The sequence below is a fragment of the Cnephaeus nilssonii genome (genome assembly GCF_951640355.1).
Source record: "Cnephaeus nilssonii genome assembly, chromosome: 1".
Classification (NCBI taxonomy): domain Eukaryota; kingdom Metazoa; phylum Chordata; class Mammalia; order Chiroptera; family Vespertilionidae; genus Cnephaeus; species Cnephaeus nilssonii.
The window spans coordinates 52,438,086-52,452,293 of NC_137072.1; positions in this window are offsets into that span (position 1 = coordinate 52,438,086).

A 14,208-nucleotide genomic window follows, 5' to 3' on the forward strand; every position below is an offset into this window, starting at 1 on the left:
CACTAGCTCCTGAAAGAATTTGGGAGAGGGGAATATCTTCATTATTAGTTGAAAGTCAAAGACACAGTGACTGTCAAAACCATACAATTGTAGATAAAGTACCAGTTTGCTAAATGAAAAGAGTTTATCACATTGGTTAAACTAATAATTTTGTTACCTTGCATCTTAAGGTAGCCTGTACATCAAAGAAATGATAGCAGAAGTACTACATGCTTCTAGATCCAACACATTACAAAAAATATGGACTTCTGAAGCTATTCCCTGATGCCATGATACATGAAATTTTATTTCCTCTGACATGTACAGATATTGTAATAAGTATAGAATTGTTCATTGTTTATAATTTAATCTGCTATCTTAAGGTATGCAGTCCAAAATATGTTTGTAACACAGATACTAAAAGGTGATCAGAGCCAATTCGATTAATATCCATGCTTCATTTTGGTAATTGAAGACTAACTTCCATTTATCTTAATTTTGTTACATTGATACAATCAAGATATTCTGGCATGTTATCAACTCTGGATTCCTTATTTTTTATTGATTTTTACTTAGATTAGGGTTTTTTATGATGAAAATGACAAAGAATTCTTGATTCTTTTAATATATATTAATATGGTTTTCTGCTTTAAAATGAGATTAGCTGATCTAACTTTTGCTGGGGACACCTAATATGTCTTTTGATTTAAAAAATTATTATAGCCCTAGCCGGTTTGGCTCAGTGGATAGTGTTGGCCTGTGGACCAAAGGGTCCCGTGTTTGATTCTGGTAAAGGGCAAGTATCTTGGTTGCAGGCTTCTCCTTGGCCCAGGCCCTGGTCAGATCTCGTGCAGGAAGCAACCAATCAATGTTTCTCCCACATCGATATTCTTCCTTTCTTTCCCTCTCTCTCACACTCTCCCTAAACATCAATGGAAAAATATTCTCGGGTAAGGATTAACAAAAAAATTTATAAATTAAAATTATTATAGTCCTGGCCTAGAATGTCGGCCTGTGCACCAAGGAGTCTCAGTTTGATTCCGGTCAAGGGTAAGTCAAGGATATGTACCTGGGTTGCAGGTTCATTCCCCAGCCTGGTCAGGGGCATGTGGCAACCAATCGATGTGTCTCTCTCACATTAATGTTTCTTTACCTCTCTTTCCCCTCTCTCTTTCCTTCCCCCCTCCTTTCCACTCTCTCTGAATATTAATGGAAAAATATTCACAGGTAAGGATTAAAAAATTATTATAGAATCAAAAGATACAGTGATAATAGATTTATTGGTTATATGCTTTGTATCAATGTTTATCCTGTGAATGATATCCATTCATTTCATATTTTCTTAGAAATAAGGGAAAAGTGTGTTTATTAACCCTATTATTTGTCATTTAAACATTGTAATTTTGTTTTACTTTAATACCAATGACAAGAACCTTCTTGAGTTATATATTAAATTTTTTATAAGTCAGATAAATTATTTTTTTGTTAATACATGTATATATACATATACAACATAAGTAAAACTATAAAATTGTTTAAATAAATTTATAGAGCATAATATGCATGTTTGTTACTTGCCACATGATATTACTAAGAAGAATTCAGTGCCTTACTTTATAGAACTTAAATAACATATATATTGTTATATTTCTACCTATAAATAGAATAATGGGCAAAGTAAAATTGATTACTGGATAACTTACATTTGTAGGTAAAAGTGTTAAGAACTGAGGTTGATAAATGATATATTGTGTTACAAGTTTGATTGGTATATGAATAATATTCTCATGGGACTTACAAACTTATAGGACATTCAGTCACAACATTTTATAGCCTTGTTTTCATTTCAAATTGTTTTAGAACTTTTATTAATAATATGTAAATTGTTTTCTTTTATTTATAAATCAAGTCTTTTATTTGGCTGCATATACTTAACAAAGATAAACTCATTTTTATTAGTCTAAATTAAAGAGGGAAATAGTATATTTACAATCAGTATACTATAAACCATTAAGTATTGTATAATCAATAAACCACATTAGAATGACTTAATGAAGAAATTATTAAATGAGGTATATCACATTATAAAGCAATCTACTCTTATTATACCAAGTTTTAATCCATGGATATATAAATGATTTTATGATTGATTTAGCTTGGGTAAAGTAAAATTGCTAAGTGGAAAAAGATTTAAACATTACTTTTTATTTCTCATATTGACCCGTTTTTGAAAATTAAAAGTGAAATACTTAGCAAACTTAAAAAGAAAATGAATTAAAATATTGAGAGTATGAAAAATTGAAACTCTCATACATCATGGTGGAAGTATAAATTGATATCAGCAATTCTCAAGGACAGGCTGGCATAATGTTTTAAATAGACATGCCATTTAACCCCAGAATTCTACTTCTGGGATTACCCTAAGAATAATGAATTCTATGCCTCCAATTTAAGCATCCAGGATACTTATCATGAAGTGTCTATATATAAAAGCCCAGTGACCAGTAAGGAGTGAGCAGATGGGTGGTAAGGAGTGAGCAGGCAGGCAGTTAGGAGTGAGCAGGTGGGTGGTAAGGAGCAAGCAGATGGGTGGTTAGGAGCCAGCAGGTGGGCAGTTAGGAGCAAGGGGACCTGGATTGTGAGAGGGTGCAGGCCGGGCTGAGGGACCCCCCCATGCATGAATTTTGTGCACCAGGCCTCTAGTATTAGTAATGAAAAGCTTAAAATGTCTTAAATGAAAGAAAAATGGGTTTTAGTTAATTTTGATACATCAGCTGAATAGAATACTATGAAATATTTTTAAATGGTATATATTTTTTAGGTCTGGTAACAAGATAGGATTCATTTGATTAATCATTTAGGAAATGTGTACCGAGAGCCTTTTATGCATTAAAAAAGTCTCACGCTCTACTTAATGAGCTAGTTGGGCATTTTCTCTTATGTATTAAGCACTGTTCCAGGGACTTGTGAAACAACAGTGAACAAAATAGTATAAACATTATTGTTTCATAGAGCTTAAGTTCAGGTATAAGGGACATTTAATAAATGAATGAAACTATGGTTCAATAGTTTGATACAAGGAAAAAAGAAAGGAAGGGAAGAAGGGAGGGAGGGAAGAAGGGAGGGAGGGAAGAAGGGAGGGAGGGAAGGAAGGAGGGAGGAAAAATACTATGTAGTTATAAATGCTATGGAGGAAACTAAGAGAGAAAAAGATCAGGAGTTCACAGTGGATAGTGAATCAGTTTTAAATAATGTTATCAGAGAAGGCATTACTGAGAAAATAATGTTAGTAACCACCTTAGGCTTGTTAAATATTTTATTTTGTTTTTCAGTTTTTAGCTGATTTTTGCTATATGAACATACACTGCTGTATAGTAAGTACAGGTTATTTTAAGATTTTTAAATGAAGAAAACAATTGAAGTATAAACATATATTTTAATAACATCAAGTATTTAAATGAATGATAGACTTAGCAATGCATATCAAATAAGGCAACACTGTAGGCTGAACATAACTGAGACTTCATATAGAAAGTATAGATCATTTCTCATGAAAATAACATCATGATTTCTGCATCACATTCCCATAGGAAATTAATTTAGGAAAAAAATAGAATTTATATTAGTTGTTAATTAAACATATCTCATGAAGGTAGTGTTCACCTTTTCAATGAACATAAGCAACATCTTTGATATAAAAATCAGTGTAGTGTGAAAACTATGCTATTTTCTCAGTGGCTTGTAATATTATAGCTTCAGAAATACTATAGAGTTTATCAGAATGCAGTTCATCTCCCTTGATGAGTACTGTTAATCTATTGTAAACAAGCAGTAATTTTGTTTTATTTTTTATAGCTTTCAGAAATGCTTCTGAGTTGTTAAAATGCAAGGTAATCTGAATATAGGCAAACATATATTTAAAGCTCCTAGCACAGTCTGTGACATAGTAAGTGCTCAATAAATATCTTTTTTTTTTTTCTCTTCATCTCTTTTGTGCTGTTTTTACTTTGACCCTGCATAGCTATGTTCAAGAAAAGATGCTTTTAATAGGACACAGGGGGTTTAAGTAGAAGCTGGGGGACAGAGAGGAAGTTAGTGCAGGAAAGATAGGATGGTTGCTTGGAAAAAGGTGATAGTGGTGAAAGGATTAAGAGAGGGATATATTTGAAGGTAGAGGTAACATCCTATTTAATAAAAGAGTAATATGCAAATTGACCTTCACTCCAACACACAAGATGGCTGCCCCCATGTGGTCAAAGATGGCTGCCCCCATGTGGACACAAGATGGCCACTACAAGATGTCCAGCAGGGGAGGGCAGTTGGGAGGGACCAGGCCTGCAAGGGAGGGCAGTTGGGGACGATCAAGCCTGCAGGAGAGGGCAGTTAGGGGTGACCAGGCCGGCAGAGGAGGGAAGTTGGGGGTGACCGGGCCTGCAGGGAAGGGCAGTTCGGGGGAACCCAGGCCTGCAGGGGAGAGCAGTTGGGGGGGACCAGGCCTGCAGGGGAGGGTAGTTAGGGGCAAACAGGCTGGCAGGGGAGCAGTTAGGCATCAATCAGGCTGGCAGGGGAGTGGTTAGGGTGTGATCAGGCTGGCAGGCAGAAGCAGTTAGGGGCAATCAGGAAGGCAGGCAGGCGAGCAGTTGGGAGCCAGCAGTCCTGGATTGTGAGAGGGATGTCTGACTGCCTGGATTGTGAGAGGGATGTCCGACTGCCTGGATTGTGAGAGGGATGTCTGATGGGATCGGGCCTAAACGGCAGTCGGACATCCCTCGAGGGGTCCCAGATTGGAGACGGTGCAGGCTGGGCTGAGGGACACCCCCCCCCTCCGTGCACAAATTTTGTGCACCGGGCCTCTAGTAATTCTATAACAGATTATATACAAAGATGAGGGAAAGATGACTCCACAGCTTTCCACTTAAGCGACTGGTATTGCAGGGATGACTGGTGGGGAGGACTTGTTAGGGAGTGGGAGATATGCTCTGTTTTGGACATGTTACATGTAACAGTCTATTTGAATTTTAAGTTGTAATTTTGATATACGGGCTACAAACTTTAGGAATAAGATTGTGGCTGAAAATGAAAAAAATTGGTAAAAATCAAGTATAGATGACATTAAATTCACAAGACTGAGTGTAGGAGATCTAGGAAATAAGGAATAAAAGAGACTGTAGGACTGAGCTCTTGGGCATTATAACTTTCAGCAGCAGTTCATATCAGGAGGAGGAATTAATAAAGACTAGATGTATGTTTTGTTGTATAGTTTTTCTTTAAAACATTTTTTTAACTGTCAAAATCAATTAGTGTTTTAGTGAACTGGAAAATGCATATAACCCAATTCATTATACAATTCATTTCACAAAATAATTATGAGCAACCACTTAGACACACTGAATTAAAATTACTTTTATGTTTTCCAATTTTAGAAATAAATGTAGAACAGATTATGAACATGATTTAACTTATTAAAACATTTCTGTGAGTTCAACGAAAATATTTAGAGAATAGTTTTAAGTCTGTCTAGAAACTAGTATAAAATATTCAAGTAGTAATAAAAGACTTGAAAAATCAAGACTCAGAATATAACAGTCTTCAGTATTTCTTTGAATTTAGGCCAAGTAAAGATTTAGTAATATATGAGAAAATAGGAAATATGTACACACACACACACACACACACACACACACACACACACACACACACACATATATGAAAGGTGATTTAAGATTCATCTTTGCATTCTTAATAATTGCCATGTCTTATCATTAGAAAGACTAATTGGTGTCTTTTTAACTTTTGACCGTATATTTAACTAGTTAGGAATGTGATGTGTTGGCATTGTCTTTTTCAACCTTGATTAATTTTCCAGTTTATTAACTTATGTTTATATAAAATAAATAAAAAACAAGTTTTTAAAATTTGTTGGTGATTCATAGTGTTTTTAAAATATGTTTTTATTGATTTCAGAGAGAAAGGGAGAGGGAGAGAGAGAGAGAAACATCAATGATGAGAGAGAATCATTGATCGGCTGCCTCCTGCATGGCCCCTATTGGGGATTAAGCCTGCAACGTGGGCATGTGCCCTTGACCGGAATGGAACCCGGGACCCTTCAGTCCGCAGGCCGACGCTTTATCCACTGAGCCAAAACAGCTAGGGCCATAGTTTTTTTAAAATATGAATTTAAGTACTTTGTTTTAAGCAATAAAGCTGTTTTCATTTCCTGTAATAATTTTTATAAAGAATAGCCTTCTGGAACATTTTATATAAATATTTCATATAAATATAAAATTTTATATAAATGTCTATATAAACAGCATAATATCTAAATTATGGCATGCACATACACTTCATTTAGGATTCATTAATTGAATACAGACTCATTGAATAACCTTGTGTGCCAGGCACTGTGGGCAGCTTGAAGGCAGGTCTATGTCTGTTCACCTTGTTTCCCGGGAGCCTAGCACATGGGAGGACTTTAGGAAATATCATATTAGTGCATAAGTGCATATTCAGATAATTTTTACCTGCCTATTCCTTTAATATGAGCATTAGTCTTATTCTTAATGTGACCAATGTAGTCCTTACATATGGGCAACAATAAGCGCATCTTTGGTTAATTCACAAACTAAGACCAAAAACTTTAATTCATGTGTTGTTTTTATTTGTTTTGAAAATTAAATTTTGTTTGGTCTTTAGGCTATACATACAAATAGTCTTTTTAAGATTTATTATTGTTCATGGCATTTTGTGGGTCTAAACATTGTAACATCACACATTACTAGTATATTTGTTTCTTATTGCTGTATAACAAATTGCCACAAACTCAGTGGCTTAAATCAACAGCCATATATTAGCACACAATTCTGAAGGCCAGAAGTCTAGGCAGCTCTGTGAGGGTCTGCTTACCTTCTCAAAAGGTTGAAGTCAAGGTGTTATGAGGCTGAACTCTTCTCTTGAGGTTCTAAGGCAAAATCTGTTTTCAAGTTCATTCAGGTTGTTGGCTGATTTAAGTTCTTTGTGGTTTTAGAGTTGGGTTCCTTTTTCATTGCTGACTGTCAGCTGGTGGGCCACTCTGAGCTCCTCAAGGCTGCCTGTATTCCTTGGCACACAGCTTTCTCATTCTCAGGCTAGCAAAGGCATATCAAAATTCTCTCAGACTTCAAACCTCTGACTAGCACAGGGAAGGACTTTGGGAAATTTCATGTGTAACTAGCCAAAGAAAACTTGACCTTTAAAGGAATCACTTGGCCGAGTCAATTTTATTGAGATAACCTACATATTTTAAGATAAATTGGCTGGGACTTCAATTATATCTACAAAAATCCCTTCATAGTAGTAGCTTGAATAGTGGTTGATTGGCTAACTGGGGATGGGAACTCTTGGGGTGGTATCTTTAGAATTCTGCTTATCGCAATCAGTTTACTCAATTACAGTGAACACATGCTATCACCTGTTACCAAAATCCACGTCCATGGTCAGTCCTTTCTTCTTTCAGTCCTATTATAGCTCTAGTTTCTATGTATAGAGGACTTTTATCTTTTCTTGCCTTTATGAGTTGAGTACTTTTAAGATTTTAAAAATTATTAAACAATTTTTCATTGATTTGGAAATCATATTCATTTTTATTTTGGTGGTTACATCCTTGACTTATCAAAGTCAAGCAACAGTTGATATTTTTACTTTATTCCTGGATAATGCAAGAATGCTAGTGCATTCTAATTCCATTTACACTTTTCCTCATTTTCTGCCATTATTTTCATGTATTTTGATTCATTGCCACCTTAAACTCAAAGACATTATTATTGTTTTACACAAGTAGTCAATTGTCAAATAGTATTATTCATTTACACATTTATGATTTCACTAGAGGCCCGGTGCATGAAATTCATGCACGGGGGGTCCCTCAGCCCGACCTGTACCCTCACCAATCCGAGAGCCCTCAGGGCATGTCCTGCTGAGGGCTTAGGCCCGCTCCCTGTGGTTCTCTGCTCTCTGCGGGGCTTGCCTACTCCACACCATAGCGATGGGCAAGCAAGCCCTGCTGGGTGCTGCCTGCAGCTGTGCTTGTCTGCTCCCGGGTCGCCGCGGCAACAGCCAAGCAGGCCCTGCTGGGTGCTGCCTGCAGGCCCACTTGCCTGTTGTGGGTCGCCGGCAGCTACGGCCAAGCAGGCCCTGCTGTCTGCTGTCAAGCTGCACCTCTGGACCCACCCCCAGGCCCACCCTGAGGTTGCCTGTCCAGCCCTGCCTGGCTCCCCGGCCCCGCAGCAGCTGCGGCCGCTGGGGTCTGGCCCTGCCTCCCTCTTTGGCCCTTGAAGCAGCCTCGGCGGCTGCTGACCAGGCCCTCCCCCAGTGCAGGTGCATGGAGGAGGGTCCAGGCGCCGCTGCCCCAGACCCGTGAATGCTGATGGAGGTGGGTCCGGGCGCCGCCGCCGCCGCCCCCCCCGGAGAGACCCCTCAGCGTTTGTGGGTCAGAGCGGTGGCGGGGGTGGTGGTGCTCCGGACCCACGAATGCTGATGGGGGCGGGTCCGGGCGCCGCCACCGCCGCTGCCGCCCCCCCCCCAGAGAGACCCCGCCGCCGCCGCCACTGCTGCCGCCGCCGCTACCCCCCCCCCCCCCCCCCGGAGAGACCCCTCAGCGTTCGCGGGTCCAGGGGCGGCGGCGGTGGTGGCGCCTGGACCCGCCCCCATCCGCCACCACCACCACTCTGACCCACGAACGCTGAGGGTTCTCCCCTCAGCGGCGACGGATTCGGCCATTGAGAGGCGCAGGGGGCGGGACTCGGGAGTCCCACCCCCTGCGCCTCTCAATGGCTGGATAGGCCACCCCGAGTCCCCTCCCCCAGCCTCCCGCTGCCCAATCGTGGGCGTAGCTGAGTGATGGTTATTTGCATATTACTCTATTATTAGATAGGATTGCTCTGGGTTTTTTTTGTTTGTTTGTTTTTTTGTCATTCAAGATGCTAACTCTAATCATTTGCTTATTTTTTTCATTGCTGTTTTTTTGTTTTTCCATTCAAGATGCCATCTCCAGTCATTTACCTTCTGTCTGAAATAAGCTATTTAGTGTTTCTTTTAGAGTGGATCTGCTAGTGGAGAATTCTCTGTTCTTTTTGTGTGCATCTGAAATATTTAAGCATATATTTTTGGGTTAAATTCTGTGTTGGTTAGCACATTTAAAATAATTTAATTGTATTTTGGCGTCCAACATTTCTGTGTAGAATTCAGAAACATCTAAATATTGGCTTTTTGAAGTACATATATTTGTTCTCAACTAACCTTACCTTTATTTTTTAACAATTTTACTACATTGTACCTAGGTCTGCTTTTCTGTGTATTCATCCTAAGAGATTTATACACTGCTCTTTGAGTTCATGCCTTGATGTCTTTTTCCTGTTTTGGAGAGTTCTGTCATTATATTTTAAATAGCTCATCTTTTTTACTTTATTCCCTCATCCTCTTTTTCTCATATTTGTTTTTCTTCTAGTGTTTCTTCTTTCTCAACTCTAATTAAACATATCGTTATTTTGTTTTCTATGACAACCTCTTCTTTATTTCGCTTTTTTTCATTTACCCATGCATCCTGTAGATATTTTATTTAGCCTTTTCTTCCAGTTAACTAACTCCTCCTTCTCTGTCTATTCTGCTGTTTGAATAATCTAATAAATTCTTAATTTTATTATTATATATTTATTTCTGCTATTTGCAGTAAGTATAGCTGTAAATTATTAACATTTTGATGCAGTTTAATTGAGAGTATTAGTTACTCATAATGCTGATCCTGTCAAAAGGATTTAACAATTATTTTGCAGATAGGGTTGTGATATATAAAAGAAATAAACATATTTTTTTGCTCACAGGAGTTTAAAGGCTAAAATGGAAACTAGTCTTCTTTTTCCCCAAATGACCCTCCTCCCCCTCCCCAGCCATTCCCATCCTGGGCAAGCCCCCACCGCCCCAATGTCTGTGTCCATTGGTTATGCTAATATGCATGCATACAAGTCCTTTGGTTGCTCTCTAACTCTTGAATCAGTATTGTCATTATAAATTTTCCAAGGCAGTCCTTAAAGCTATGCCATAAAATTTAGCATCTGCTTATATATTATTTTTCTCTGTCATTGAAGTCATAGAATCAAATTTTTAGAACTGGAAAAACCTTAGTGCTTATCCACTTCCAATGTTAAAATTTTAGAATGCTAAAGTTGTTTCACATCTACAGGTCTTATCTCCTATGTCTTATCACTCAACTCCAAACTGTACATTCATAAAGTCTATATTCTTTGCTTGTATTAAATTCCCCATGTTAAAAAAAAAAGAAAAAAAAAGAAAATTTATATATTATTTTTAAATTAGCCAGTGAATATATTTAGTTATTTGATAATGAACGTACAAGATTGGTGAAAATCTGAATTATGTTATTTTCCACAAATTAAACCAATGGAAGAAAATAAAAGCTAAGTATAGTATCATCTATATTCTAGAGAGGATTGGATAAGTATATTTTTTATATCACAGATTATCTAGTAATGATAGAAAAATATGTATATAACTTATTTTTTACTAGCTTACCAGCTTATTATAGGAGGCTATAACCAGGAACAGATGGAAGAGATACCTAGAGCAAGTGTATGAGGAAAGGGAATGGAGAGCTGCCTTACCTTCTACCAGTGTGCACTCTCCCTGCATCTCCAGATGTTCATCAGTCCTGAAGCTCTCCAAACCCTGTCCTTTTGTATTTTCAGGGATATTTCATTACTTAGTCTTAATTGATTAAATCATTAGCCATCCGAGGCTTGATTTAACCTCTAGGCCCTCTCCTGTCCCTGAAAGTTCCAGTTCTCTAATCGCTTGGTTCACCCCACTGGCAACCAGCCCCTGTCTTAAGGTGTGGTCCAAAAGCCAACTCATTAGCATAACAAAAGACACACTTGTTGCTCTTATAGAATATTTGACATAATACAGAGAAATCAAGTCAATGGGATATCTATAATAATAAAAGCGTAATATGCTAAGTAGACCGATGTCCTTCCTGACGACCTTCCAGATGAAACCAAGGCAGGGAGGGAAGCCCAGGTCCCGGGTGCCTGCCGGCGGCTGGAGGAAAGCCCAGGTCCTGAGTGCCAGAGGGAAGCCAGTGCTGGAAGCCGGGGGAAGGAAGGCCTACTCTTGCTCAAATTTCGTGCATCGGGCCTCTAGTTATTTCTTAATGAAGAATCATACAGTTTATTCTACTTCAGTGCATATTTCTTTAACGTGAATTAACTCATACATTATTTAAGAATAGGACAAAGAAGTTGTCTTGGTTCATATGCAATTAAAAAAATATTTTTATTGATTTCAGAAAGGAAGGGAGAAGGAGAGAAAGATAGAAACATCAATGATGAGAGAGAATTATCAATCAGCTGCCTCCTGCACACCCCCTACTGGGGATTGAGCCTGCAACCAGAGAATGTGGCCCTGACCTTCTGGTTCATAGGTTGATGCTCAACTATTGAGCCATGCTGGTCGGGACATATGCAATTATTTTGAGACAACCAAAAGTAAGCTTTCTTATGCTTAACCCTTTGTACTCGCTTGCTTTTTTCTCGATTCCTTTATTCTACTCGGGATTTAATTTTTTAAATACCCCAGATTTTACAAAGCGCAGCAGTAGAATAAAAAACTGGAGTTTGTTTTCATACAAACTTATTTATTTGGATTTTTTAATATTTCAAATTATTGATACATTCAATACAATTCGACATACGAGCTGCTACCGATGCTAACCATGTCGAATCACACTCGACATCCGAGTGCAAAAGGTTAAACATAGAGACTTAGTAATATATGACAAGATATTAGGGAAAATAAGCTAAAAATTGCACAGTTGTGCCTTCTTAGTGTTCATGGTCACTGACCTGCTACACTTTTCACCATGTTAAAGTTTTGAGGAAGCTAAGATAACGTAAAGAGCAAAGACTTTTCTCTTTGTATTAATCCCCACCCCCAAAACATACCCCCCTTGATTCATAGTCTTTACCTCAGATCAGCTTTTTATTATTAATGAAACTAGTTTTTGTTAGGCGTGAATTCCCTCAGGGACCTAGTGCTTGAGAAATTAAGAAGCATAACTTCTAGAGTTAAAGACTATAAAGAATGGGATGATGCTAAGTGGAGATTTAACTGTACTCTTTTTAATGGATTGAAACAATATTAGTAGACACAAGATAAAATTGATCATCTTAACCATTTTTAAATGTAGAGTTTGGTGGTATTAAATGCTACATTCACTATCTTCTGCAACCATTACCACTATCCATCTTTAAAACTCTTTTCATTTGTAAACCAAAATCCATCCTCATCTATAATAATAAAAGCGTAATATGCTAATTAGACCAGACATCATTCCTGCTGACCTTCCAGATGAAGCTAAGGCTGCAGCCTCAGGATCAAGGCAGCCACCGTGGCTGTGAAGGCCTACTCTTGCATGAATTTTGTCCATCAGGCCTCTAATTAAACAATGACTCCCCATTGTTCCTCACCCCAGTTCTTACAAACCCGAGAATGAATGAAGGGCCCATCATGCTGTGGAGAAAGTAAAAAAGAATGTGAGACAATCCCCATATTGCCTTCCGTAGTATATACTATGGGGAAGTGAATCATAAAGGAGAAATTAAAAGCAACACATTTTGGGGGGGTTTAATAGGAGCTCCATTTTATTGTGATTTAAGTTCTGAATAGCACCACCTATTTCACCAACCAAACTACTACCCTAGATTCATGTCTGATTTATATATTCACCGTAGCTCTATAATGTTGGTTGAATGAAATCTAAATGCACCAGGCACAAGTTGTGCTAGTCCTTGAAATAGTACTCTAAAATACGACTCCAATGTTATTGAGAATGATGTGATGTTAGCATTAGGGTTAGGGGAGAGGTATAGGAAGGAGAGGGAAGGGAAGGAGGAAGAGAGATTTTTTTTGGACCTGATAGCAAAGTGTAGAAATGTGTGTTTGTGGGAGAGGAGGATGTTCCTTCTAAGTCCAGGAAATGTAATAATAGATTTAGGAGAATCAAAGGATGAAATATCATTAACTAAATACCAAGAAGGCAAAGTTAAGGGAAAAGGGGGAGATATGAAATCCGAAGATTGTGATTATTTTTGAAGAATTTTTTCTTTTTATATGTAAATATTATAAATTTTGTAGTCAGAAATTATGATTTTGCAGCTGCTAGTTTAATATCCTAGGAATTAGAAAAACCTAGTTTTAATTTAATAATTTCCATGTAGGATAGTGTTACAGTTCAACACATGAGAAATATGTTTTAGTCAAATCTAATATTCTTTTTAAACAAGTCATGTCTAATTTTGTACAGCAGATCCTCTTTGGAAATGCTACACTATTATTCTAAAATTGAATTAAAATTCAAACACTTGGAACACAGTAAAAGAACTCTTTTTATATTAGAAGGTACAATAAAAGTTTTAAAATAGTTTAGAGTAGGATAATATTTACATAAAGTATATCTAGGCATGCTACAAATTTATTAAAACTCAACACTATTGTGAATAGTGTTATACGGTAGCTTTACAGAAAGCTTAGAGTATGCAATTTGTTATGCCTAGTGGAACTGCATTTCATTTAAAACACTTAGCAATTTCCTTGTTCTTTTTGAAATATTTTGAAACCCATTAGTGTGTCAGTGGCTTGGCATTGCTCTCTAATTGCAATAGATTTCAAGTGATAAAAATTGATTTTTTTTGTAGCGTACTTTGTAGAGTCAGCATTGGTACCTGAATACATTACATTACAGTTCCCTTCAAACATTATTCTATGTTAGAAAGTTTTATTGTCTGAACTTGAGTTTATATGTGCAGTTTATTCTTCACTACAGAATGATTTGTATTTCGAGGAAATGTGATAAAATGCGGAATTCTAAGAAATGTTAAGATATTAAAAAATATATTTTAAAAGCAAATTTTTTATACATAAAGCTAAATTATACCAACATAGGTTCAATATATTTATCTCTTAGCATTTTGGGAATCATAGATGTAATTTTTATTATACTAGTAAATTTATCACAAAGCAATAACAGTAATATCAAATTTATATTTCCAGGAAACAATGAAGCCTTGTTGCTTTATCTACTAATTATGATTAACAAGCTCCATACCATACACTTTTTAAAATTTAAAAAAAAAACACATTTATTAACATTAGAGGGTGAGAGGGAATAAATGGTAAAAGGGG